Here is a 24496-nt window from a genome sequence, read left to right on the forward strand (position 1 = left end):
AGCCAATTCTCATAAATATAAGTTTAGAAAGGCCTATCTAATTTTTAAAAGAAAATGAAATACATATAGCAAAGTCCTGTGATAATATCCCATAATAATAAGAATTTTCATATAATGTATTTGGCCATTGGTTTTTTTTCTCCAAGTATCACCTATTCTCATATGTGAGGATGGGCAAAAGTGGACATAGGGAGGCTAGGCAGGGAAATGGTCTGGCAAGTATGGAAATGCAGGGGGCCCCTGCTTACCAGGTATTTTTCTAGTAAGAGCAGGAGACTTTTAATATGCAATTTGTGGAATTGCTGTCACTGTCCTGGATGTGCTAGTGAGCTGCCAGACCCAGAATTGGCCCCATTGGCATTTAAGCCAGAACGGACAACCACACTCCCTGGCATGCAGGACCAGCATGAATTTCTGTCTTGCATTCAGACTCCTATTCAAACTCTGCCCACACCTCGGCAAACTCTGTCCTTTTTTTTTTTTGCAGTGTAAAAAAATCACTATGCAGTTCAAATAAGATCTATGACAGATGAAAGAAAATGAAATTAAAATGTAAACAAAAGCTGGATGGTTGAAATGCCCTTATTAGAATGGCTTTAAAATTCTTTTCCAGTTAATGAATTTTCTAGTTAAAATCACTCAAAATATACTACATTTGAATTATTCATCTTGAAAATTTGATTTCAAGCCAAGTTTTCTTGTATCTGCATACTAGAGGCAGATGTTTCTCACAGAGATGGTGGAACGTGATTGCTTTTTTCTCTTGCAGAATTTGTATCTCGATGTCAGGAAGTCAAAGTAAATCCCATCAGTAAGCTACATTTGGGACTATTCACATGATTTTATTTACTCTAAAGTTAGCAACACTATCCTGATATTGTTTTAACAAGTTGAAGCTGTGTCCATTAATACTCTTTCCACTCTGTCATAATAATTGTTTGTATCCAGGTCACACACAAAAACCTCATTAGGGTCTAAAAAAGTAAAAGAAATGGGAGATGAACCAGGATGTAAAACATAGAAAATAGTGGGCTTTTGGCTAATTGGAGATCAAGTGTCCTTCATAAGGCATTCACATATAAAATGTTAAAAAAAAGTGTTCATGGCAATAAAAAGAAAAATAGAAAAAAAGAAAAGTCTGCTAATCTGTTTGCTAATTTGCAAACCCTGGTTTACTTATCCGGTTCCCAGACTATACCAAATGACCTTTTGATACATTGACTGCATTATTTGTATACCCAGAGATTAGCCTTGAACTTGACAAGAATAGAGGTTCAATAAATATCAAATGAATGAGTGAATGAAAAACAATACATGAATAAATGATTAAAATAGGAATATGAATAAATCTGAAAAATAGGAAACTGTTCCGGGGAAAGTGAAGTAAGTTTTACTGTGTTCTTGACAGAAAAAAACGATATCTTCTTATTTGTTTTATTTAATTCTTATAAAAACCTTGTGAATCCATGAACATTTTCATTTGTCAACTGAGAACACTGATGGTGGTGCGTACAAGGTCATAGAGTTATCAGTGAGTGAAACTGATTTCTTTTGGGCTTGAAAGCCCTCACCAGCTCACTTTACTAAGTCAGAGTACTTTTCTTGACAAAGTAAAGTGCCAAATATAGCCTGATAGTTAAAAAATACAAAAATTTGATTCTTTTAACTGATTGTCAGTATTATTTCATGGCCAGAGTGTTTATGGCACTACCGACCAAACTGGAAGCCTTATTTGCCTGGTTATTTGATGGTGTCAGTATGCTCAGCCTTGTGATGATAATAATGTTGAAAAAAGTGAGTACAATACTACCAATTAAATGCAGACTGGAGGGCGCCTGGGTGGCTCAGTTGGTTGAGCAACTGCCTTCGGCTCAGGTCATGATCCTGGAGTCCCGGGATCGAGTCCCGCATCGGGCTCCCTGCTCAGCGAGGAGCCTGCTTCTCCCTCTGACCCTCCCCCCTCTCATGTACTCTCTCTCATTCTCGCTCTCTCAAATAAATAAATAAATCTTTAAAAAAAAATAAAAATAAAAAATAAATGCAGACTGGATTTTGGAATTTGCTTCAGTACTCAGTGATACACACCATATCACTGATACCATATTTTCCATCTCCTTTTCTTTTGGCTCTTAGATATGTCTTGGCAAATTATCAGTGCTCAAAAGGAGCATTTGAAAACTAAGGGGATGCTCCAAGCGCAGTGATGAGGATTTAAGGAATCTGCAATGGCAAGCACAAAGGAAATTCTTCTGATAGCTTTTGACGCTCTTTAGTTCTTTAGCAAAATGTCCTTCTTGTAGTCTTTGAGAGACTTAAAGAAGTATTAAAATCCAAGAAGCTTCCTTGATGTTTGAGAGGGACTTACCATATAGAATGTGTATTTAGAATGGCAATGATGGACTTTTCCATTTACTCAAAGGAAATGAGATATTCCAATGTCAAATGGAAAGCCAGGAATAGAAGTTAGGGCAGGCAGCAAACTCACTCTGTCTTCTCCATAAGTCTGCCTGGTGCTGAGCTAGGGAAGCAGAAAGTAATGGTAGAAACACCAGTAGAGCATAAGTGAGTCTCAGGCCATACGTGGTTATCTTATATCCCCAAGATATTCCAAGAGATGTTTAGATCTCAAATTGACTCTCTGTAGTGAGTACATGGTTGCAAAGACCCCACTTAGCTAGCCACTTAGGAGGTCTGTTATCTGGGGCAAGATTTTTATCCTCTCTGTCCCTCTTAATCCCCCATTTTTGTTGGCAGAGCCTTGCTCCCACAGTATAGATCGAAAATGTCATTATTCACATTCCCAGCTTTGTTTGCACCTACCACCCCTGCAAGTGATTCAATCCGATGAAATACGGTGAGATCTCGGGGAAAGCCTGCTTAGAGACCTCTGAGATACAAGGCAGGAAACACCCTTGTTCTTTGCCAGTAATTGTACCTATACAGTGATTCCAGGACCACAGCCATCTTGCAACTATGACAGACAAGGTGGAGAAAAAAGCAAATATACGAAGGATGGTATCATGGAAAGATGGGAAGACCCTGAGTCCTTACTGATATTTTTAAATCAGTGCACCAGCGCTAGCCCCTCCCTTCCTCCAGTCAGCTTCTGCTTCTCAGTCATATATTATGAGACAATAACCATTCTTTTTTTTTTTTTTAAAGATTTTATTTATTTATTTGAGAGAGAGAGAATGAGAGACAGAGAGTACGAGAGGGAAGAGGGCAGAGGGAGAAGCAGACCCCCTGCCAAGCAGGGAGCCCGATGCGGGACTCGATCCCGGGACTCCAGGATCATGACCTGAGCCGAAGGCAGTCGCTTAACCAACTGAGCCACCCAGGCGCCCGAGACAATAACCATTCTTAATGTCACACCAGTTTTAGCTAGGTCTTCTCTAATTATAGCTGAATGCATCATAACAGATCCAATAATTATTTATAAGGTTCTTGTGAGGGCTAGAGGAGAGAATGCATTTAAAATGTAGTATATTAAAATATAATGCTCAACATATATAGATATAGATAGTAGATAATATTTATAATAAAAAAAAACTATTCCTCCAACCTGATATTTTTCCTCCTCCATGAATATTGACTCTACTGTTTTTCCGATTCAATTACAACTGGTCAGGATTATCTCTGTCTTTTTCTTTTTTTTTTTAAAGATTTTATTTATTTACTTGAGAGAGAAAGAGAGAGCATGAGTGGGAGTGGGAGAGGGACAGAGGGAGAGGGAGAAGCAGACTCCCTGCTGAGCAGGGAGCCCGACATGGCTCGATCCCAGGACTCTGAGATCGAAGGCAGACACTTAACCTCAACTGAGTCACCCAAGTGCTTCAAGGATCATCTTCGCCTTAAGATTTCATGGAGTTGGCATTATTAGAACTTGTATAATGTACATATATGTCAGTGTATCTTCTGCCACAATAGCCCAGCAGGCAGAAACATTTGCTTCACCCCCCTACTACCTACTGATAAATTGGCAACAATTTTCCAATTATTTGGGACAACTTCCAGGGTGTCCTGCCTGCGCTCCTCCCAGAATTCTGACTTTCCTCAACGTCAGCTGTGAAAGCCTCAACTGCCTGATAAGGAGCCTGGAGTGGTTGCCACCACCACCTGCTATGATCACCTCCCTCTTGGCACTTCTACCTCCACCTTCTTACCTCCAGCAAACACCTCTCATGTTGTGGAGACACTGGGACACTCAACATGCCACAGTGTGTGTGCTGGATTCCTGAAGGTACTAAAGCCACTTCCTGCTTTGTGCAGAAATAGGGATCACACACTTCTCCCTATTTTGTGTCATATTAGGCATGTGGATCTGAAGGTAATTTTACCAGTGGCCCAACATCTTAGAGGAACTTTAGTCAAAATACATCGTAGACCTTTACTTTTGGACTCTCTCCATCTGCTAGCCCTATAATATTATCTCATTTCTCTAGACTTAAGTCCTTTTAGGCCTAGGAACACTTAGGAGAGGTAATCATCATGCCTTATACGGAATCTTCTCTTCATTTCTGGTGACTGAGTTTTGGCTTATGGGCCAAATTTGTCTCTTTTTCTCCCTCTCTCTCTTTCTCTCAACTAATTTCTCAGAGGCAAATATAATTTCAGCAGTCCTTCCAACCGAACTTCTAGGTATTTCTAGAATCATGTGAAACCCAACCATGCGCAAAGCTTGCGTTTCTTTTGGGACCCTCCCTTCCCACCACCCACTTTCACCAACTACCTAGAATTGTCAAATAAGAAGAACGCTTGTTGTATCTTTTCTTACCACTTTTTATCAGTGAGGAGGAACATTTTATCAATTCAGACTAAAGAGAATATTACTTCTTCCCAAGACTTCAGAGAGTGTTTTTACCTTTTTCTGCATAGTCCTCCACGAATGATAGTAAACTCTAAAGCTGTGGTTCACCATCTTATTCCAATGCTTACAAACCTCAGTGTCCTAAAATGATCTCAAGAGTTGGCCAAAATCTCTCACACTGCAGCACAAGATGAAATTCTTCTGATTGGATCCTTTGTGAAAATATTCCTCTCTAACCTGGCATGAACCTTTAAGCAAATGAAAAATTGTCAAGTTGGTTTTTCTTCTGTCAGCAGTTCTAGATATGTTAATGATTTTCTTCACCCATGTTTCCGAATTCCCAAGTCTGTTGAGCTACTTCTTTGAATGGTCTTCCTGTTCTCCCTTGACTCTTGATCAAAGAAACTCCAGTTGCTTTGATCTTCCTTTATGAGCCCTACTTTCTAGTGCCTTCATGGTAATGATGCCACCCCCCTGGATTTTTGTTTTGTTCTCTCTAGTTCTGGTCTTACTATAACAGATTGCTAAAATTTGATGTTGATCAAATTTTGGAGGGTCATAAAGGGGTCGATGGCAATAAAGGCAAGTGTTACTTTCCTAGGGAGATGAGTAAGTGATAACTTAATAGTCACTCCTGTCTTCCAAACAGACAATAATTCAACCCTCAGAAGAAAGCGTGGTGATAATATTTGCAGGTACCATTTTTTTTTTTTTTTAATATATTGAGTAACAAAACTAGCCCTGGGTCCATAGAGGTTCAAAATCTTTTGGGTATTTGCAAAATCACCCCCTTCCCAGGGAAAACTCTTTAAAATAGCTGACTTTGTAACATCTCTCTCTTGAATTGTATGAGTGGCTTTTTATTACTGCCACATAGTAATTTGATTGCGACAGTTAAGTGACACAACCTATAGAATTGGTTTGTGGAAATAAATAATAGGAGCAGAGAAGGAAAGAAATAGCAACAGTGGAAGAGTCTGGAAGGTCATATAGCAAAGAGATGGGTTTGGTGTGGGGTCAAGTAATCACGTCAAATACACATGTCTGCAGATTAGGCAATAGGATGAAGTTTCAAATCAAACACTTTTTAATAAAATTTCTGAGATTTTCTGCTGAGCTGAAAATGCAATAGGGAAGGATACTCCTTACTGAGTTTTCTTTTCTTCTTTCAGGTTTAACAAAGTGGATACATTGAGAATGAAGAAATAAAAGAGGAAATAAACAATGACCTTTCAGAATAGTGAGGGGCCTTAAATATGGAAATTCCATGAGCTGTCTCCCCAGGAAGGCACATTTCTGACAAATACAGGACACTGTAAATCCAGAATGCGTAGTTAGGTTTCTTTGTCTCAAGTAAGTCCATCCCTCATCTATGGGACTCTTATCTGACTGTAGAGAAAAATAATAAGCAAAACCATCCAAGTAATAATGATCTGAGCATATTCACTTCTCCAAAAGTCTACATGCTTATTTATACATAGAGCCCAGCCATCTTTAGGGAAAATAAATAATGGTTGAGGGCCAAGTGAAATTTTTCTATCTAGTCATACCAGAGAGAGGATGAAAAATCACTGCTCGGATGTTCTTTTACAGGCAAACATTTCTATATCTTTTCATAGTGTTAACAATGCCTCAGACCTTTATTTCACAAAGCTGTGGCCATACCAACATTTTGCATTTTATGCTAAGCTATCTTTTTCAGGTAGTTAAAGAAAGAGAGAGAGAGATAAAATAAGTAAGCTAAATAATTAATCAACCACTTATAAGACATTGATGTAGTGCTTCTTATGTGTCAGGCACTGTGTTAGAATATGGGGAGAAGAGGGATGCAACCCCAACCAGGTGCTCTAGTGGCTCCGTTTAACAGAGTGATCCTATAGATGGAACAACAGGTGCAGCATTGTGATAAGAGTCACAGAGCTATTACAAATAACACACAAGCATGAGGAAGTTTTTCCAAAATGAACACAGGCTTTTTGCCAAGCATCCCTTAACTTAGAGATACAGATACTTTTTAGGCAGGTAAGGGGGTGAGTGACGTTCCAGGCAAAGGGAACAGTCTGGGCAAAGATGCAAATGATCGTAAGAACACAGGGCATCTGGGGAACTGTGAGCAGTGTGGGTTGACTGGAGCTGTAGAATAGAAGAAATGATAAGAAAGGTCAGATTACCAAGGGTCTTAGATGCCCCATTAAGGGAGACCTTTAACTACTCATGGAGGCCATGGAGGACTATGTAATTTTTTAGCAGCATTCTGGCACAATCAGAGAATATAACAGAGAGGACTTTGGGCTCACGTGGAGGGTGGCAGGACATGACGGTTGGGCTGAGTAGTGGAAGCAAAGATTTGAGTTACTAAGGATCTGGTAACTGAATGAAAGAAGGAGCTGTGGATGATTCACGTTAATTCTTGAAAACAGTAACCCTTGCTCTGGCCATAATTAAACTTCTGGAGTTTAATTCCATCTTGCTTTCAATTCTGAATTTACCTCATATTTTGTGCTTGAGGCAAGTTGCTTCTACCTATGAGACTGAGCTGTTGAGTGAGTTGGGAAAGCATTAATGAACAACCAGAGAAATTAGACGTCCAGAGATTAGGTTGGAAGAGGAGTCCCAGGGCCCTTTTTTCCAGGACTGCTGCATGAACAAATTAGTGATTAGCTAAGGCCAAAAGTGAGTGTGATTGTGAATGCAACATGAGGAGATTGGGTTGGATAGACCAGATGTTTCCCAATTTGCTTTGGGAAACCAAAGCCTTAGAGACAGGTTTGGAAAAAGCCACCAGGGACCACTAACCTGTGACAATGGTCGATTGCCTTGATAATGATCTTTCCTCTCCACAAAAGTTTCCAACGATAGGAAATGTGGAAACATAAAACCCATGTGTCTAATCAAGTCATTGCTTAGCTAAACTGGGAACAATACACAGAACATTTTTAAAGCCTCTATTGTGATCCTGTGACCTTCCTAAGGGTGGGGGAAGGATGTGGTTATCTAGTTTGATTTAAAAACACTTTTCACTACACAACATCAGTCTTATATTCTTTTTTTTAAAAAGATTTTATGTATTTATTTGAGAGAGAGAGAGAGAGAGATAACGACAGAGAGAGTGTGAGAGAGCACAAGCGGGGAGAGGGAGAAGCATGGGGGGACCCTGGGATCATGACCTGAGCCAGAGGCAGACGATCAACTGACTGAGCCACCCAGGCACCACCCCCCAGCCTTATATTCTTGTTGAAATGCCTCACCCAGAAAACCCACCAGACCACCACCTCTCCTTGCCCAAAGAAGAGGGTGCTAACAATCCTCATGCTAATTATTTTCGCCAGAAGTACAGCTTTTTGCTTTAAAGCTTCTCAGAGATATTTGCTCTTCTGATGATGAAAAATGCTTGTAATGTGGCCAGCCAGCCAGAAAGCACCATTTCCAAAATTTGATGACATAAACTGCTATCAGCTTTTACAGATACCATTTATACCTTAGAACCAGGTGAGTGAAAGAAAATAGGTAAACATTTTAAAAGAGAGAAAAATAAAACTTGCCAAGACTTACAACCTCACTCCTCAGAATGATGGATGGATCGGAAAATCAGCTTCACCTGGAGGCTTAGAAATGCACATTCCTGGGCACCACCCCAGGCCTGCTGACTTAGCATTAGCATTTTAACAAGCTTATCTAGGTGATTCTTGCTGGTCCATAGAGAGCAACATGGGAGGTTTCAGAAGGCAAGCTGGAGTAAAAGTAGCCAAGTGGTCTTTCCTTTTAGACCTCTAACTCCTTACTGGTTTTGGTTTCTGTCTTACTTTAAGGCAGAGGCTTTATTATTTATTTATTTATTTATTTATTTATTTATTTATTTATTTATTCATTTTAAGTATGCATGAACCTCTTCAGCAGTCTGGTAAAGCCTATGAATTCTTCTGAAGAATAGTTTTTAAATAATAAAAATAATAACGATAAAACACATATGACAAAGAAAGCCAATTATACGGAGATGCCGTTATTAAAATGGTAATAAAAGGAAATGAGACATGAATTCTACTAAACATTTTAAAAAGAACTAATATCAATCTTTCTCAAATTCTTCTGAGAAAGAGAAGGTGAGGGAATACTCTCGAATTCACTTTACAAGGCCAGCATTACTGTGATACCAAAGTCAGACAAGAACACTTCAAAAAGAGAAAACTACAAAAAAGTGCCAAAACCCCTCAGTAAAATACTAGCAAACTGAACCCAACAGCACATTAAAAGGATCCTATACCATAAACAGTGGAATTTATTCTACAAATAGTTCTATTCTAGGATGGCTTTATACATGCAAATCAATAAATGTGATACATGAAGGATAAAAATCATATGATCATCTTAGTAGATGCAGCAAAAGCATTTGACAAAATTCAACATGTCTGCATAATAAAAACTCTCAACAAACTGGTTATAGAGGAAATGTAACTCAATATATTAAAGGCCATATATGGCAAGCCCAAAGCTGACATACTCAAGGGGGAAACACTAAAAGTTTTTCTTGTGAGATCAGGAACAAAACAAGTGCCCACTTTTACCACTTTTACTCAAAATAGTACTGGAAGTCCCAGCCAGAGCAATTAAGCAAGAAAGATAAATAAAAGGTATCCAAACCAGAAAGGAAGAAACAAAATTACCTCTATTTGCAAATAACATGATATTATATACAGAAAACCCTGAAGACTCCACCAAAAAATTGTCAAAACTAATAAATGATTCCAATTAAGTTGAAGGATACACAATAAATATATAAAAATCAGTTGCATTTCTTTTTTTTTTTAAAGATTTTATTTATTTATTTGAGACAGAGAGCACATGAGAGGGGGGAGGGTCAGAAGGAGAAGCAGGCTCCCTGCTGAGCAGGGAGCCCCATGCGGGACTCGATCCAGGGACTCCAGGATCATGACCTGAGCTGAAAGCAGTCGCTTAACCAACTGAGCCACCCAGGCGCCCAAAATCAGTTGCATTTCTATATATCAACAATGACTACCAGAAGTAGAAATTAAGAAGACAATCCCATTTATAATAGCATCAAAAAGAAGAAAATATGTATAAATTTAAGCAAGGAGGTGAAAGATCTGTTCAGTGAAAATTATAAAACATTGAGGAAAAAAATTGAAGATACAAATAAATGGAAAGATATTCTGTGCTCATTGATTGGAAGAATTAATATTGTTAAAATGTCCATACTACCCAATCTACAGGTTCAATGCAATCCCTATCAAAATGGTATTTTTCACAGAAATAAAATAATCCTAAAATTTTATGGAGACACAAAAGACTCCAACTAGCTAATGCAGTCTTGAGAAAGAAGAACAAAGATGGAGATATTGCACTTTTTAATTTTAAACTATATTGCAAACCTATAGTAATCACAACAGTATGGTATTGGCATAAAAACAGACACATAAATCAATGAAACAGAAGAGAGTGCCCAGAAATAAACCCAGTCAATTAATTTATGACTAAGGGGCCAAGAATACCCAATGGGGAAATGACAGTCTCTAATAAATGTTGAGAAAACTGGACAGCCACATGCAAACAAATGAAACTGGAATCCTTTTCTATAAAATATAAACTCAGAGAGCATTATGTTAAGTGAAATAAGACAGAGAAAGTCAAGTATTACATAGTATCCCTTACATACAGAATCTTGTAGAAAAAGTCTAACTCATAGAAACAGAGAACAGTGGTTACGAAGGGCTGAAGGAGGGGGGGGAAGGGAGAACTTGATAAATGGATATAAATTATCAGTTATAAAATGAACAAGGCATGAGGATCTAATGTATAACATGGTGGCTATAGTTAATAATCCTGTATTGTGTGATTGAATTTCCTGAGAGAACTTAAATGTTCTCACCCACAAATGTAAATATGTGAAGTGGGGGGATATGTTAATTACTTTAGTTAATTAATTTAATTTCACAGTATATACATATATCAAATCCTCATGTTTTACACTTTAAATATCTTACAGTTTTATTTGTCAATTACACTTCAATAAAGCTGGGAGGGAAGGAAATGTGAGATATAGTCATACATATAACTTTTACATTCATGCATTGAAGGATATGATCTAGAGGCAGGGCTAATCCTCCCATAATTCTGAAGTAGTGATATGTCAACCATACTTGGGATATCTGCAACAACTATAATGTGATATAAAAATATCTCTGACAAAGTCATAGATACTGCTAAAACTACTGTGGCTTCTTACCAGCATTCATAATTAAAGGAATTACTAAATATCAGCTTGAGGTTCGTAAAAATTAAAATATGATTTCCTTCCAACCAAGTTAACAAACACCCCTGAATTCTATCCACAGGGCCCCAGTTAAGACCTGCTGTTCTAAGTGATTAATGTAGTAGCATATTATGGGATGTGTTTTAACTTGGTCTTTCTCTGCGGTGGATGAGGGCACCTTGAGCAGGCTCCATCCAGTCCCTCTGAAGTACATGGTGGAGGGAAGGATAAGGCGGCTGGTGTCCTTTCACACCTGCTATCCTTTTAAGTGTCCAAGCCCCCACTTCCCCTCTGAACCCCTAAATATAGGGCTGCATTAGATGGAGAATTTGCAATTCTTCAGTTTTCCTCATCAGATCTATTATCACAAACGTATGCATAAGTCACAGGAATATTTATAGGAAGGATTGCATTTATAGTTATCCCAGTATGATATTTATTCATTTAGATTTTTAATCTCATCTTGGCTTTGATTTGGAATCCTAACTCAGGCAATGGCATTGCTTGACCAAAAAACAAGCCAGAATGAAACAAAATCCACCAGACTAAAATAGTTTGTTTGTATATTGAAGTCATCAGGAAAAAACAGTGTATGTCTTAAAAAAGAAAGAAAAAAAAAAACAGTGTATGTCTTAAAAAAGAAAGAAAAAAAACAGTGTAATAGTGGCCTCATGAAAAAGAAGGAAAATTTTAAAGCAACTTTATGGTGGTGCAAACCTTTTACCTTCTCAGTCATTAATTTTAAATAAAACACAAAACAAGCAAACAGAAACAGAGCCTGGCATTTAGTAAGCACCCAGCAAATATTTGATGAATGAATTAAGGTAGCAGGAAAAAAAATATCTAAAATGGCTTTTCTTAATAACCACTACTCATTTTAATGTAGCTACACCTAACTGACTTACAATATTTCTGTTTTAGGAAGGAATTCATTAGAATAAGTGAATGGAACACATTCTCAAGTTTATTTAAGTTGTAAAATTTGATAATTTTAGTACAAACGGATGGACCCAAGGATCAGCATGTTCAGGAAGTGGCTTTGGCACTGTCGAGTATGAAATAATTTAAAACCACCAAAGCATTCTCATTGTCAATATCTAAAGAGTTCTGGGAAATGTGTCCATTTATTTCACAATTTAAAATAAACAAGTCTTCATAGCAAACTCAGTATCTCTGAACAAAATTATCACCAAGCACCATTAGAAATAGCTTTATATTGTTTATGAATCCACATCTGAGAACTCAAAACTCACCCCACAATATGAGCCTTTCAATCATCAGATCCTTAAAATATATCACTTTTCACTGAGAGTTGATTATATTCATGATTGATGTTGAAAATGAACACAAAACAGAAAGAGGACTCAAGCTTCTGCTACCTTGCCCTTGTAATATGGCTGCAGATAAAATTTAAGAAGTTTGAGGGGATGTTAATTCTTATTTCATTGTAAATATTACAAAAGTAGGTTATTCTGGAGTAATTTTTACTGTTCTCATCCCAATTGATCTGAAGCATGCAACCAGAGAGCACGGAATTCTTTTCTGCAGTGAGTTAGATCCCCTATTTGCTGAGAAACTTGATTCCAAAAGCTTCTTTCCTAAGTCCTTCTGTTTTTATATCCAATGTGACTCTACACACAATTCCTAAGCCTTTATCTCAGTAGTTGGCAGAATAGGTGTCCCTTTGCTCTGGCTCAGGGTGTTGTCATCTGTAAATTTTAAGAGACTCTATCCAAACCATTCCAGGCACTATGCCCTCAATATACCCCTGGAAAAACATAAGTTTTTTTTTTAATTCATTTACATTTACATTTCAGAAACTTGGCATGCTATGTCTTCTCTTAGGAATTCACAATTACATTATGATATTAAAGAAGTTAAAAGAACTGCAGTAGACTCTTGATGAAGATGGTACACTGAGCTGGCACAAAAAGACTCTAAACACATCCTCAACCCAGAAGTTCTAGAATAAGTATCTAATCAGATTCAAAAGAAAGAAGGGGATAAGTGACAAAATCAGATGGGGGAACTGACAGAACCTCTGCCAGCCCATATACCATCTTGTGGAAACCAGAAGAAGGTGTCCCAATCTCCAGATACTTTATCCTATTCTGTTGAAAATATTGTCAAAATACCCTTGAATAACATGAGTTTGAACTGTGGAGTCAATCTCACATGATTTTTTTTTTTGCTACAGTACAGTACTGTAAATGTATTTTCCTTCGTTGTAATCTTCTTAATATTTTCTTTTCTTTAGCATACTTTATTTTGATAATGCAGTATATAACAATATAATGTACAAAATATGTGTTAATCGACTATTTGTGTTCTCGATAAGACTTCCGGTCAGCAGTAAGCTATTAGCAGTTAAGTTTTGAGGGAGTTGAAAGTTATACATGGATTTTCGACTGTGGGTGGGGGGGAGGGGTCAGTACTCCTAACCCCCCACATCGTTCAAGGGTCAATTGTATACTAATTTTATTTTAAATAAGTACTTTCCTGCCATGTACCAGGAAATTTCATTACTAAATATATGAATTTATGATGCCTTAAATGTGAATAACACTCCTTGGGTTTGAGCAGTGCACAGTCCACACATGGGTGCCAGCAGAATTCTAAGTCAGAGTGGTAAGAAGAAATGGGACAATGATGGCCACCACTGAATACAGCCTTAGGTTCTTTTCCAGACATGATTTTTGATACATCAGGACATCTGGGGCGAAATGGAAGACAAAAACTAATATATAAATTTTCCATCCTTTCCTCAAGGAAAGATTGTCTTAAAACTATCATTCAGATGACTGCCAAAAGACTACCTTGTGAGATCAAGCAATAATTCACATTTGATGGCAGATAGTAGCCAGCTCTGTAACAAATTCTTTTCTCTTTTCAATGTCCTACCATGTCTTTACCTCCTGCTTCTTGAAATTTTATTTTCCAATAAAAATTCACATAAGCCATTGCCATAGGCTTTGATATCTGGGAAACCTAGACTCTTCCATAATATGTGCCAACCCCCAATGCTAGGAATAAAAAAAAAAAATGAAGAAAAATGTAGCTCCTACCCTGAAGGATCTGACTGTGGAAAGGAAACATAAATTATTAACAATAATTAAAGGTACCCTCGGCAGTAATTGAAATATGAACAAAGTACTAAGGGAACAGATGAGTTGACATCAAATTCTGCTGGTAAGCATCGGTTTAAAAGATTCCATAGAGAAGATAACATTGAATTAGTCTTCAATGAATGGAAACCATTTTGCAGGTAGGTAAAGGAGGTGAGAAACGACAACTAAGACCAAGAAAGAGAGTAGCACGAGTGAAGAGAAAAGAGCTAAAAAAAGTACCTTACAAACATTAGATGTTTAATCATATTTTCCATATTTAATTATGAGTTATTTTTAAAAAGGAACAGATATTAGACAACTTGTTACAATTTATACTTTCTTTCATTCATTCAATAAACACCTGTAAAGGACCTGGCACTTAATACTTGCTCAATAAATTGGCGCTGGTTGGGTCTAAGTTCTTAGCCAGTTTTTCCAACCAAACAGTAATATGAATGTCCAACTGCTGTTTGTATCCAAAAGCATATAGAAACCCATTACTTTGTTATTTTGACAGGATTTTAGATTGAATAGTGAAAAAAAGTTCGTGCACACTTCCAATTATGCAAAGAAGCCTCTTAAGGGCTGTTGGGAGCATTTATGTGAACAAGCATCTATTTGCAGGCTTCCTTCAATGTAGCAGGATGATTCCAATTCTCAGCATTAGGGGGAATGATCTAAAGGATATGGAGGGTCTCAGGGGCAGAGAAAGTGTAGAGACATAGAAATGCTTTGTGTTTATTTCTTATCACATTAGATCTTTGTAATTTTTGGCTCTATTTTACTTGCTGTTCTGTGAATAAAAGGTGTATTATTTAAAAATCACTTCACCTAACACTTGCTGGGCACCTACCCTTTTCCAGAATTATGTTCAATGATAGGACATTTTGCCAACACAGTAGATTGGTTACAGCTGCCTAGAGCATTGGGATGAAGGTTTGCAAGCTAAACCTAGGCTCAGACTAAAAAAGTTTTAAGGTCAGTAAGCAATGTCTGTTCCTGCTGGGGGTGTGTGTGTTGTAGTTCATTTGCCTCCGATTTCTGTATCTCTGCCCTAGGAGTACAGGTTAAGTGAAAATGCTGGCCTTCTTAGAACTCATAACATAGTCACAACATTTGTGGATTATAACCCGTAGAGCGTTACAGAGTGGTACTGGACTCTGGAAGGGAGGGTGTCTCATTAATTCACACTTTGAAGGGCAAGGCTGAAGATATTTCAAGGAAAGCTATTTTTTTTAAAGATTTTATTTATTTATTTGACAGAGAGAGAGACAGTGAGAGAGGGAACACAAGCAGGGGGAGTGGGAGAGGGAGAAGCAGGCTTCTCTCGAGCAGGGAGCCTAATGCGGGGCTCAATCCCAGGACCCCGGGACCATGACCTGAGCTGAAGGCAGATGCTTAACTGACTGAGCCACCCAGGCGCCCCCAAAGAAAGCTATTTTTATCTATTTAGTATCTAGTGCTTTCCTGTAATATTACACTTAAAATCATTGTTACAGAATATAAAGTATGTGAAAAACTTGATATAATCCAACCCATCCAAAAGTTATTTCCCAGAGTGTTTATTTGTTCTCACATGGACAGCCTCTGGAATGTTGGTTTTATTTCTATGTGTGTGCATTTAACTTCCCTTAGGTGAATCTGAGCTCCCCAGAGACAAGGTCCACAACGCCAGGTTCATTTCATCCCTCACCACACATAGGAGAGTGATTTTGGTTTTTTGGGTTTTTTTCAGGTTTTATTTATTACTTATTTGAGAGAGAGGGAGAGACAGCACAAGTGGGAGGGGCAGAGAGAAAAGGAGACAGAACCTCAAGCAGACTCCGTACTGAGTGTGGAGTCCACTGTGGGGATCAGTCTCAGCACCTTGAGATCATGACCTGAGCCGAAATCAAGAGTGGGCTGCTTAACCAACTGCCACCCAGGAGCCCCAGGAGAGAGGCTTTGAATGAATCAGTGAAGAACTAAGGGGATCTAACTTCATTTAACCCTAATATGTAGTCAGTCAGCCTCAGCAGTTGAATCCCAAAGATTGGGATAACAGAGGTGGTGAGGAAAAAAAAAAAGTTAGTTCTGTTTCAACCTCAAGGAAATCTCATGTTAGCATTCAGCAAGGTCCTTACCTGCTACTCCCTTGAACAGCAAGCAGTATTTTTGCCAGAGGGCCATTCAAGAACTGAGAGACTTAAATTGATTAAATTTCAGCTGCAGGGCCAATAAAATCGTGGCATACTGTGGTTATACAGGGATAGCGAAAGGCTTATTGAACTCGAACTACATGAGTAATTTAAAATGACAACAAAAGGCTCATTTTCCTTGACAGCAGGCAGAGAAATCATCTAGCCTGGCTTCTCAGTGTTCAGGTTCATTTTGCCAGGGCCACTCCAACAGCTTCCTGCCCTTTGTTCTATGCAGAGACTGGTGGGCTGTGTCATGCCTCCTGGCAGGCAGGCGGGACACTTACAATTTAGGCCACAGAGCTCTCAGCTCAAGAAAGGGCAAAAACTTGGACAAACCCAACAGACAGATGATTGCCTTTGGTTTGATTCCAAATGAGAATCAATGCAGCATGGCAGCTGATGGAAAGGGACGGCACAAAGCAGAGATAAATTGATAAGATAACTACATAATTTCGTAGTCATTTGGCACTTGGCCAGGCCAGCAGGAGTACCATGGTAAATTATGATTGTGAGACAGTCACTGCCTGGGAAGCATGTAAAAATTAACATTTTCACCCAAGCTCAATGAAGGTCTTCCTCTCCCCCCCCCCACTCTCTTCCCTTCTTTTCCCCTCCTCTGCCCACCTCCACATGTAGCGTGACATTTTCACAAATATGTAGAACAGCCCATGTGAAGAGACTCCATTTTCAAATCTGAAATGTATTCTACAGGAACCTCCACTGGTGTACCAATCCAAAAAATTTCATAATGCAGGAGTGTATGAGTAAGAGAGAGGTATGTGATTTACTTTTTGAATTCCTAAAGCTTTGGCAAAGGTGGAATAAAATCAAAATCTCTAAGGCTTTTAGATTCAGACTTAAAAAATGATAAAGTTAAGACAGTTTTAAATCTAACACTGAACTTTGGCAAGTTTGCTGGCTCTGAGTCAATAAATTCTTGCTTCATGATCAGAGAGTGGTTACCTACATCCAGTTAGGAAGAGTTTTATGGAAATACTCATTTCCCAGTGAACGGGTGGAGTATTTCCCACAAACCAGATCCTCAGTTGGGGAGATGGAGAGGTAGATGGACAAAAGTGGATGTATGAAGCTGTAAGAAGTTTGAAAGGAGAAAGCTGAGCAAGAGATCTATGTATGGAACTCATTAGCCAACAGGTTGGGTTGGATTGGAAGATTTGGTTACTGGCCTCATTTCTTTTCCATTCTCCCTATGGTGCTTTTGCAGTGTGATTTTGCACTTCCTCCCATTACTTACCTACTGTTTGACTTTAGGCTCAACCATGAAACTTGCTTTGTCTAATGGGATGTTAGCAGATTCGATGCAAGTGGTGAACCATTGCTTGGAGGTTCACAGCAGTCTTGTGTGTTCTGTTCCCCCATTCACCATCTTTGTTTCTTTACAGCCTCTTTTGGTGACTCCCACACCTTTAATTTCAGAGTTAATCATCTCTTTTCAGAATCTTCATGAGAAAAATCCCTTCCCCACTTGAGCTCAGGAGTTCATAACAGGACTTGATGATGTCATCGAGCAACTTCAGTAGGTCCAGAACAACTTTTGGGAGCATTTTGTCACATCTTCTCACATATCCTTAAAAACACAGGTCTTAATGTTGAAGTGAAATTACTTTAAAGAGCAGAGTGTCCCACGACAGATCCTGAGGGATCTAAAGAAGGCAAACTTTTTCTGTAAAGGGCCAGATAGTATCTTATATTTTGCAGGCTCTGTGGTCTCTGTCATAACTGTTCAGCTCTGCCTTTGTTGAACAAAAGCAACTATAAAGGATGCATGAATAAATGGCTGTGGTTATATTTTGAAAAACTTTTTTTTTAAAAAAGGTAGTACACAACATTTAGCAAGTGAACTAGTTTGCCAATGCCTGATTTTTCTTAATTTAATTTAATTTTATTATGTTATGTTAGTCACCATATAATACATCATTAGTTTTTGATGTAGTGATCCACAATTCATTGTTTTCATATAAAACCCAGGGCTTCATGCAGTACATGCCCTCTTTAATACCCATCACCAGGCTAACCCATCCCCCACCTCCTCCCCTCTAAAACCCTCAGTTTGTTTCTCAGAGTCCACAGTCTCTCATGATTCATCTCCCCCTCTGATTTCCCCCCTTCATTTTTCCGTTCCCTCTCCTAATGTTCTCCATGCTATTCCTTATGTTCCACAAATAAGTGAAACCATATGATAATTGACTTTCTCTGCTTGGCTTATTTCACTTAGCATAACCTCCTCCAGTCCCATCCATGTTGATGTAAAAGTTGGGTATTCATCCTTTCTGATGGCTGAGTAATATTCGATTGTACATATGGACCACATCTTCTTTATCCATTCATCTGTTGAAGGGCATCTCGACTCTTTCCACAATTTGCCAAAGCCTAATTTAAAGCACAACCCAGTACTTTAAAAATCCTTGAAAATTCAAGTGAAACATTTACATTTTAAATGCATACAAGAAAAGTTCTACAATAAAAAAATATATGTTCTAGCAACTGTTTGGTCATTTCAAAGTTCTACTCCTCTGACTATAAGTTAATTTATACATTTTATTTTTACATTCTTTTGCTTTTAATGAATTAAAATCATCATTATTGGGGCACCTGGGTAGCTCAGTTGGTTAAGCACCCCAAGATTCTGGGATTGAACCCCACTTCAGGCTCCCTGCTCAGCGGGGAGCCTGCTTCTCCCTCTCCCTCTGCCTGATGCTTCCCCTGCTTGGGCTTCCCCTGCTTGTGCTCTCTCTCTCTCTCTCTCAAATAAATAACATATTTTAAATAAACAAATACATAAATAAAATCATCATTATTGAGTGAGGTTACTATAAAAGAAAACTTGGGATCTTTGAGATTTATAAAGCAATTCATTAGTCCTAATGATCATGGCCTCCTAAAAATAAAAAATATTTTGAAAGTCATCCAGTTTCAGATTTATACATTTTGTGAGTATTTGTTTCAATTTTGTCTGTTTGTTTGACAGCAAGGCATACTTAAATACTGCATCTGTTCTTGGGGATTTCACAGTCTTCATTCCATGATGAAGATGGTAACTAGTTGCCATGGAGATGATTTACAAAAGCTCCACTGAGGTCTGTGGTTTCTGGTGGGAAATGAGCATCAAGAACAAATGAACTTTTTATAGCACTTTTAAATTTCAGAACTAACCTTTAAACTGACCCTATCCTATTATCACTGGGATTATCTTGTTATAATTACTTCTGCTGGTAATGAAAAGTTGTTGGCTATTAACACTACAGCTGAGCTGTATGGAACACAGAATTAGATATAGCCATAGGCCATATCCTAAATTCAAACCACAATTCTCTCTGGGGAGAGTGAGCTAGAAGAATGGCTTCTCAAGGTTTCTGAATGTTGTTAGGTATTTTTGTAAATGGAAGATAGGAAATAAAAAATTGAGAGTTTTCGCCTCCTGATATATCTGTACCAGTGATTTTCTGGGTAGACTGGTAGAAAGGAAATTAGGTTGGTAATTAAAATTAGGTTCAAGTCTCTGTTACAAAGTCCCCTTAGACTAAGGTTGCCACATTAAGCAAATGAAAATACAGGATGCCCAAATTTTAATTTAAGATAAACACTGAATGCTTTTTTAGTGTACATATGTCCCACCCAACATTATACTAAAAATTATTCTCTGTTTATCTGAAATTAAAACTTAACTGGGCACCCTCTATTATATCTGGCAACTCTTTCTTAGAGAAATCACATACATAATCTTTCTGAGCCTAGTATTTTCTTATTATATTAATTTTTATCTAAATACCTTCTAGCTTTAATAGGATTTTTCAAGGTTAAGAAAGGCCAACCATTATAACAAGTGCTCCCCACTTGTTAGTGGCTTAATACAACATGTGGTGTCTTTTGCTCATATCACATCTAGTGAGGTTCAGCAGGCTGCTTTCCACATGGTGATTCAGGGATGTAGGTTCCTTTGTTCCTGGCTTTGTCATTTTCAAAATATGGTCTCAATAAAACTTAACAATAAAATATACCCCCCCCATGGTAAGATCTAGTCATGGTTACCACCTAGACTCAAGGTGCTAGTGAATGTTAAACTAATCATAGTGCCAAAAATAAGAAATAGGATCCATAGGTCTCTAACCACATGCTCTCATTTTACTCTTCCATCCCTGGCACTATTTTAGGCACCGGAGATAGAGTAGTGAGCAAAATGGATAAAGTTTCTGCCTTTGGAAAGTTTTGTTCTAGTGGAGACAGATAGAAAACAAACAAAAATAAATATAGAATACATCAGGGGTGCCTGAGTGCTCAGTCAATTAAGGGTCTGACTCTTGGTTTCAACTCAGTTCATGATCTCATGGGTCATGGGATAGAGCCCCAAGTCAGGCTCTGTGTTAAGTGGGGAGTCTCCTTGGAGATTCTCTCCATCTGCCCCTCCCTCTCCCTCTCTCTAGAATAAATAAATAAATCTTTAAAAAAATATAGAATACATCAGGTACTATGCAGAAGAATAAAGCAGTGTACAGGGATAGAGTGTTCATGTGGGTGAGTATTAGACTTGTTAGGACCTCTCTGATAAGGTGATATTTGAGCAGAAACCTAGAGGAAGTGAGAACATCCAGGAAAAGAGGATTCCAGACAGAAGAGACAGAAAGTGCAAGCCTTACGGCAAGCATTCACTTGTGTGAAGAACAGTAAGAAGGCTAGGGTGGCCAGAGCAGGGCGAGCAAGGCTGAAAGTGGTAGGAGTACTGGTCAGAGATGTAAGCCATTATAAGAACTATGACTTTTACCCTGAGATGTGAAGCTATTGGAGTGTTTTGAGTAAAGGAGTGATGACAAGTCAGGTGTTTAAAACTTGTGCTGCTTTGTTGAGTATATACCATAGATGGGCCAGACAAGAGCTCTATCACAAGGCTGTTGTAATACTTCAAGTGAGAGGTGATAGACTGGTGTGTAGACACAGTGAAGTTAGTAAGAATTGGGTGTATTTTGATTGTATTTCAAAAGTAAAGGAGGTATTTACTGCAGGTTCCATGTAATAAAAAGGCAAAGACTACTCTGAAGTTTCAAGTAGACCAGCTAGGAGAATAGTCTGACCTTTATTGATATAAACAGTCTATGGGAGGAGCAGGTATAGGGCTTGTGGAGATCAGGAGGGTTGGAATTTGAATTAGTTAAATGTGAAATGTCTATTAGTCATTTGGGTGGAGAAATATATTTGGAATTCAGTGGAGAAGTTGAAGCTGGAGGTACACTGGGGGTCATCACCATAGAGATTGCATTCAAGCAATTGGACTGGATGCAACTACCAAGAGAATGAATGTAGACAGAAAAGAAAAAAAAAAAAAAAAGAAGTCTAAAGACCGAGCCCTGGCACAGTCCAACATTAAGGGGTCAAGGAGATAAGGAACAATCAGCAAAAAAATACTAAGAAGGTCAGAGAGGAAAGAGATGATTCAAGGACAAATACAGTTGGAAGCCAATGAAATCAAAGTTTCAATGCTGTTGGTTGGTTGAGGAAGTTGAGAATTCCCAGAGAGCCAGGGATTAAGCAATGTGGACGTCACTGGTGACCTTTTAAGCACTAATTTGATGGAGAGATGTGGATGAAGGCTTAACTGAAGTTAGTTTAATAGAGAATAGCAGGAAGGTAGAGGCACACGTATAGGTGGCTGCTTGAGGAGTTTTACAGTAAAGCAGAGAAGATAGCTGATTAGTTCTTTGAAATGAGCCCAAGGTAGTCACTACTCTGTTTCCACTAATTCCACAAAAATTTACTGCATGTTAACTATACAAAAGACATGACTCTAGGTGCAATGGGTACTAAGATAAATATAATATGATATGGGGGCGCCCAGGTGGCTCAGTCAGTTAAGCATCTGACTTCAGCTTAGGTCATGGTCTCAGGCTCTCAGATGGAACCCCAAGTTGGGCTCCACACTCAGTGGGGAGTCTATTTGTCCCTCTCCCTCTGCCTCCCCCCACCCCAGCTCATGCACTCTCTCTCTCCCTCTCAAATAAATAAATAAAATCTTAAAACAAATACATACATATATATATATATATATATATATATATATATATATATATATATAATATGATATACTCCAATTTGCTGGGCACGTGGTTTTGAGGTCAGATCAATGCAAATAAGAGATTACAGAGCAGTGTTAATAGAGGTCCAATTAGAGTGCTGGGAGAGCATGCTGAAGATTGGCCATGATAAGCCTTGGTGGGTCAGGAAACATTTCATAGTGGTGATGGGGGAACAGATCTTTAAATGATGACTGGGCTTCATCATGTGATTGAGGACCTCAGGTCATTTCTGGTGGAGGATAGGCATCTGCAAAATCTGGAGAGCTTGGTTCCCATCTCTAAGTGTGGAGGATATATAAATCTGTCCCCATGCTCTCCTAAAGGCTGGCTCTAGACATACTCCTTAGTGTTTGGTATCCCTCCTTTTCCCCACCATGAGCAGTCCCCCACACACCTGCCCAATATCTTTGTCAGTGCCACTTGAAGTGTGGTCCTCAGAAAAATAGCATCAGTATCACTGAGGAGCATTTTAATAGTACATATTCTTGGCTCCCATCCCTGACCTACTGAATCAGAAGTTCTGAGTATAGCTCCTAGGAACTTGCATTTTAATAAGCCTTCTAAGCGATTCTTATGGAGTTAAAGTTTGAGAAACAAACTTAGTGTCTTCCTTAACACAGTGCCTGCTGAGCCTTCTTTGCCCCTCCCAGTATCCACCACTGCAAACACTTGGAATTAGGGCGACGTGTTCTCTAACTTTGTCTCCTCCTACCTTCCAATCAGAAGTGACCTTCTTCTGAGTCCCAACAGGATATTAGCAGATACTCCCAGAAAAACAACCAAGTCGATAACCAAGAAGATCTAGAGTGTTGTTCTTCAGGGAGTACTTGCTTTTTAACCATATTTTGAAAAAAAAATTCTACTAAAGAAAGTTGAGGTGAGAGGTATTTGCCTGTGCATACATCTGGGAAAGGATTTTACAGTAAGCCTGAGGACAATCCAAAATTTAACATGCCACATCACTGAATGTTGAGTAAAACCTTGAGTCACATGCCAGTTTAATCACTCACCTAGTGGGCCTTTACTAAGCACTTGATGGGTTCCACAGGCTGCTGGCAAGAAGAGCACAGTCACTTTCTCAAGTTATAAGGAATTCTTGTTCATTCCTATCATCTTTCCTAGGGCTATTTTCTTTTAAGATCATCCATGTTTAAAATAAGTTTTTTTTATATCTAATACTTCTGAAAAATGTCAATTCAGAGACTGAGCAAGACAAACTCCCATTCATTAAACAGGTTGATATTCCTTGGTAATTTAGAGATGATGCTGGAGGGGAATCAGGTCTGCACACTCTGAAAATATCCACAATCAAAGTTGAGGATCATACAGAGCTGGGCTAACCTGAGCAGTCCTAGGAGGAAGGTGAACTATTTTCAGAAGCCTACATCTCCCTATGGTTATCCTTCTGTCCACTTCCCAGCTCGTCCACCCTGGAGCATGCCATACATCTCACAGGTATCCGGAGTCCTTATGTTTCACTCCAAATTACTCTCTGGAAAGTACCTAGCAATAACAATAGCTACTGTATACTCCAAGTGCTGAGTTAAGTGCTTTAGAAATGTTATTTCACTCAATCTTTGCAATGGTCCATTATTATCAGACTTATTTTAAAGTCTTAGAAAAGTTGAAAGAAACTTGCCCATACTTATCCGGATTGCATACTCAGGCCTATTGAGCTCAAAAGCCGTGATTCATTTCATTTCACAAATGCTGCCTCTCTGACATGTCATTTTGCTGTTTTCCCAGGGGCATTTGTGTTTAACGTAATCTCCAATGACAGAATGTTTTTGCTCTGCCTTGAAGGGACTTGGACATTGATGAGCAGCTTGAGGCCATCTGATCCAGGGGCCATGGGAGCCCTTCTGAGATGACACAATGGGCACATAAGTACTTGCCCTGATCCATGAAGGTAAGACTCACAGACAAATTTTTGAGGATCTTTCTCCTTACAAATCAAGGCATATCTGAGAGATTATTAGAAGCCTCCCTTTTTGGGCACCTGGGTGGCTCAGTTGGTTAAGCAACTGCCTTCGGCTCAGGTCATGATC

This window comes from Mirounga angustirostris, unplaced genomic scaffold (assembly GCF_029215605.1).
Source record: "Mirounga angustirostris isolate CCGP_5_RB_7025 unplaced genomic scaffold, mMirAng1.0.hap1 SCAF_1, whole genome shotgun sequence".
Classification (NCBI taxonomy): domain Eukaryota; kingdom Metazoa; phylum Chordata; class Mammalia; order Carnivora; family Phocidae; genus Mirounga; species Mirounga angustirostris.